This window comes from Scatophagus argus, chromosome 20 (assembly GCF_020382885.2).
Source record: "Scatophagus argus isolate fScaArg1 chromosome 20, fScaArg1.pri, whole genome shotgun sequence".
Lineage (NCBI taxonomy): Eukaryota > Metazoa > Chordata > Actinopteri > Scatophagidae > Scatophagus > Scatophagus argus.
Genome location: NC_058512.1, coordinates 10,660,107 through 10,665,761, shown reverse-complemented (window position 1 = coordinate 10,665,761; position 5,655 = coordinate 10,660,107). Strand labels below are relative to the sequence as shown.

Below are 5,655 nucleotides of genomic sequence, written 5' to 3'. Positions count from 1 at the left end.
TTTAAAGGAACAGACCGAGAGGCAGGGCAGCAGAGGATGCGCTTCGGCAAGTGCGTCTACCAAGAGGAAGTTCACACACACATACAAACACACACAGTTCCCGCTCGTATTATTGCAGCCCCGCGTTTAGAGAAGCGGAAGAAAATACATGCCAAAACACAGCTTGTCTTGCAGCGTGTACCGTCCCATACTCCTAACCGTGAATACATGCGCTTCTCTGGCTTGAAGGACACTCAAAAAAGATAAAATGATATAAAATATAATAATCATTATTAATTCATTTTAGATATAAAAAATGCAGTTATTATTAGGTTGTGACAGCATTTGATGGTAAGTAAAGTCAGTCTTATGTGAAAACACTTAAATGTCTTTTTGTGTAAAATTCAAGGCAGTTATTTTATTTTGAGCAGTTGACTATATTGGTAAGACTACTGCAGTTAGTCCTATTACTGAGATAGCTTTATCCTGCACATTATAATGGACTTAGTCTGGCATGTCAGGAGTATTTAACATCTTCATTGTCTACATAGGCTTCACCGCCTGTGATACTAATTATGTCACACTGTAGTAATAACTCAATGACCTGCTGTTCACCACAAGACAGGTGAGTCTACTCATTATGTGGTTCCAGTTTAGCATATGATACACGCTGGCTTATTCTGCTAAATCCCACTTTGATCTGTAGGCCTCTTATACATAGTGCTTCTTTTGCACCTTCTCTGCACGTCACTGTTGAGGCAAGCCATTTGTACATGCAGCAGACTGTCGGTTTGGAAAAGTTACTTTCGTTTAGGAAAATTTGAACAGCGCCACATGTCTCTGTGATAACAAGTCTGTCTGACAGGTCTGGATAACAGCCTTGTTATCTTTATGACTACAATATAACTCATTGTCTGGAGCTGTTTGCATTATCAGAGTGGAGTCCTTAATAAAATGGACAGTGAGAGTTGCAAACATGGGACCAGGAAGTCAGCAGACTCCCATATAATCCTGAAGTAAAAGCACAAATTAAAGTTTAGCACCTTGTTACAGTGTTCAAGAAAATGGTCCTAATAGTAAGGCTCAGTGGGGATGCAGTAGATATGATTAGCATACAGAAAAATACACCCCTCTCTGTGTGTGAAAGTGGCTGCAGGCATCATCCTGATGTGAAAATAATCAGTGGAGCAACTTGACAGCTGGAAGTAGTAACTCATAAGTGTTTCTTCCTTGAAACCCATTTGAAGCCTTGAAAATTAGTGTTTTCTAAATTGCACCCTTCAACCACATGCACATTGTGAGTAATGCATTTGGATTTGTTCTGCAGCAAAGGAAAGCAACACAATGTCAGTCACTGCAGTGTGTCATATGAGTACTTTATGTGAGTAACATAAACACGTCTTGTACATTCTAACAATGAATAGAGCTTCTCTCTTTGCTTGGCCACACTGTCAGCGCTCTTCACGGATGCTGCTAGCATGGCTTCAGACTCTCATGTGGTGGCTGAGGGAATTGCCTCAAAGTTATTTCAGCAGTGGGTTATGAAGGAGGGGCAGGTGCTGCTCTTCCATCTTCATGCTCCCTCTTTGCCTCTGTGACATCTTACCAAATTGTGGAATCATGAGAGTGTGAAAACCATCTTTCCTACCGACATCAGAATAAATGGACTCTGTGGCAGTCATGGCCATGCAAGCATATGTATATTCTCAAAGCTTTTGAATATCGTAAAACCAAATACAATTCAATTTTTCTCAGCATCCTAATCACTATTATCATCATTTTCTTCCATGTAGCTACCACTACTGTTCCAAATTCCCCTTTGCCTTCATGCTCCTCATTCATAATGGAGGTGCCCCAAATGCCATTTCTACTGCGTGTCTGTCTGTGTGTGTGTGTGTGTGTGTGAATGGACCATGGCAGACTTAGTATTTTGTAAAACTAGTTCTTTTAGCATTTCATGAAACATAAAGAACGTCTACCAATGAAACAAATTGATCTCAGGAATATGTGGGCATCTATTTTAATGCATGGAGAAATCCTCTACCTGGATACACAAGCTTTGGTATATCTTTGACTATATTTCTAGTGTCTAATTTCGTTAGTCTTACAGACACACACACACACGCACCAAAACACACACACACAGATAAGCACATATACTCACAGCAACCCATCACGTGTTCACTATTTGCACACAGACTTGGAAATTTCAAATCAGTGGCACCTCGGATGCCAGAAGGAGGGCAACAACTACTGTTCACGCTGATGAGTCTCTAAGAAGGAGGGTAAAAGGAGGAGAGCTGCAAAGAGAAAGAAAGGAGAGAGAGAGAGAGAGAGAGAGAGAGAGCATGGAAACCCTCTCAGCCATGCAGGAGAACCCACTCACTTGTCACGTAATGCTCAGTGAGCTGCATAACATTTCAGTCGGGTCAAATGGAGAACCAAGGGCTGCCTGTGAACCCCAGCTTCAGTTTATTACAGGCAGTATCTGTCTCACTGCTAGTCATCTGTCTAACCAAGAAATAGACTTTAGACTTTATTATAAAGGTATTTTATTTCTTTTGTCAAGTATCCAGAATTTGTTGTAATTACAGTAATGTTCACATGTTGACTGTAAGTTTTCAGTGTTGAAACATTTTCTGTCTAATAGTAGTTACATATTGCCTGTCTTCTCTGTAAAAGCACTTTCAAAGGTGCTGGAAACTATGCCCATCCCAACCCAATGTGAGATTACATTATGGCAGATGATATACCATAATGAAATTTGTACATTGCATGCTGCACAACTTGGTGTACTGTTTCCTCAGAGATCAGGAAAACGATGCAGACAGCACAGAGGAACCCTTGCTTCTTTCTGTTAGCCAGATGTTACAGTGAAAATGCATTAATGCAGCGTTTCTCTGTGTGATGGCAGACACATTTGTAGCAGAAAGTGGGATCATTTGTACTCTGAGATTTTGCTCAGATGTTTAAAAAGCAATAATCTGAAACAAAATAATCCAACACAGTAACACAATAATTGAAATGCCTTATCATCATTACCTCCCAAATCAGGGTAATTTGACTCATCTAACCTACTGTACTTATTGTTTTTTACTAAAATTGCTTTTTTACTATCGTTCTGCAGCCTCCTCACGGACGTTTTGCAGGCTGCTCTTACCATGAATGCCCTTCAGGTGGCGCCTGAGATCTGGCTTGTGTGCAAAGTGCACAGCACATTAGCTACACTTGTGGAGCTTATCTCCTGTGTGCAGACTGAGATGGTCTTGCAGCGTGGCCTTCTGGGAAAATGTTTTGTGGCACAGTGGGCATCGAAAAGGCTTGACACCAGTGTGGACGTGTATGTGGTGTATGAGGTTACTCTTCTGGGAAAAGCCTGTCCCACAGACCAAACACAGGTACCGTCTGTGCTCCTTCAGGTGCCCCACATAGCTGTCCAGGTGCTGGAAGACTCTGTCACACCGCCTGCACAGGTATGGTCTCTGGACCAATATAATGTTTGATTCTTGCGGTAGCTCGTCTCCAGAACGACGCCGATGTGCTCCAGAGAGGAAAAATTGATTGGAGTCCATCAGTTCTCTACATTTTTGCAGTTGACCTGCCAGCTGCAAAAGCATTTCTCCCTCTTTCCCACACCCTTCCCCTACTTCTCCATCATGGTTCTGGGAACTACCCACCAGTTCTTCATGCTGACTTGAACCTTCTCTGTTTGAGGAGGATGCTGTAAACATACTCCTGTCCTTCAGTCCCTGAGTATCCATCTTGACTCCCTGGCTGATCCTCGACTTCTGAATCCCAACTGCTCCCCCGTCTTCGGTGCTTGCTTCCTGAGTACTGATGCTGGGCTGGGCTGCATCCGTTTCCTTTTTATTTTCGAGACTGTCTGGCTGCTGGATTTCTCTATTTCTCTCTATTTTCAAGAAAGCCAGTGTGGGACTGAGGTACTGGGAGATGGCCTGTGCACACTTCTCCACCACCTGACTCATCTGGAGTGCACTGGCGGCAGTCAGGTAGCTCACCAGTTCTCTCAGAGGGACCTACAGTCACAGATACATAATGGAAATCAAGGAAAATAAAGAAACAAAGAGCTGATGCTAAATAGAAACAACCAATGGTCAAAAAACAAAGAAGTCTAACTTCCACTTGCATAGTTTAAATACACATGTAACAACAAAACTATGGCCACTGTCACCTCAGTCGTCTTTAGCTTTCACATCACATAACTCACGCTATTGTTATTATAACATTATGCTTGTTTATTATTTCTATTTTGCAGTGATTTTTTTAGTGAATATATAAGAGCTACAAAAGTTTATAACTGGGATAAATTTGGCAATATCTGGAAAATTTGGATACATTTTGGATATTATGCTCTGTTTTTCCTGCAAAGAGTTCATAGAAGAAGCATTTTACATTGCACCTCTAAGAGCCCGGTATAGCAGGACAGGAGGAGTTTCTTGCCAACCTCCATATTTGAAACTACACCCACAGTCAGCACAGCACGGCCTTCGTGGAGCAGGAATTGGTCACGCAGGAAGTCTGAGGAAGCTGCAAGCACCACTCTATGACCGGGGAAATGGAGAGGCTGGACGCCAAGTAGGAGCGTGATATCACAGAAGCGGTGATCCTCTCTTAGAGCATTCATTTTGCTGAGGATGGAGTCACCGTGGGTGGGGAAACGAAACTGTAGAGTGTCAGAAGAGCTCGACATGATAGTCTGTATGGATTTAAAAGAATATTTGGTTCAAGGCTTGTTAGTGTGTGAATACAGACAAGCTGTGTGAGCTGCATAGAAAAACTGTCTCTTTAAATAGGCTGTGGGGGTTTGATGCTACGTTAAGTTGATCAGTGTAAGCACATTTCTGAAATTTAAACGTCGAATACATACAAAAGCCCTATATGCCCACTTATCTGCAAATCAAAAACAATTCCCACATCATTAATGCTTTTGTCTCATGATTAAGCAAAATCTACACATACCACATAGAGACAAAGAATGCACATGGACGGGATGATCCAACCTCCTTTTACTGCAAGCTCACTTGGAGATGATGATCCAGTGGTTGAGAAAAGCTAATTTTTTTTCTTAAACTGGAGAAAACAATGATTCACTTTTTTCCTGGTGTCTGACAACCTAAAAACAATTATAGGGAGATTAAAAAAAAAAGGCTCCACATGCAGAAGAATGAGATACATCTCTCAGCTGTGAAGCATCCATCCTGACTTCCTCCGGCTTTTCTGCTGAGGATTGTGAATCTAGACAGCTCTGTGTGTGTGTGTGTGTGTGTGTGTGTGTGTGTGTGTGTGTTGCGCAGGAGCACATGAACTGATTAACCTGTTCAGTGCCTTGATTTCACAAGAATTTTTACAAAGGTACCAAGAGCTGTATGGTTTTAGTGTGTAGAATGCACATTATCATGAAAAATTGTAGCTGAAAAGTGCAAGTGATTATGCTGAGACTATCTACAATTACTCCTTCACTCACACACAGTGTGCATACATAGTGCATTTTTTGAATTTTAAACTTTTCTAATATGGACAACATCTGTGTGAAGTCTGAGTGAACTGACTATGTCTATAGCTATCTTATGTGGTATATAAGCATGTAAAATAGAAAATTGCTAAATATCAATAAAAGTTTTTTTTTTTTTTTTAAATTAAAGAGGCAATCAAAGC

General features: G+C 41.4%; 1 pseudogene; it reads right to left on the bottom strand.

Moving 5' to 3' along the window:
- Window positions 1-3,092: 3,092 nt before the first annotated feature.
- On the bottom strand, window positions 3,093-4,794 carry LOC124052094 (annotated as a pseudogene).
- Between the last annotated feature and the right edge of the window lie 861 nt (window positions 4,795-5,655).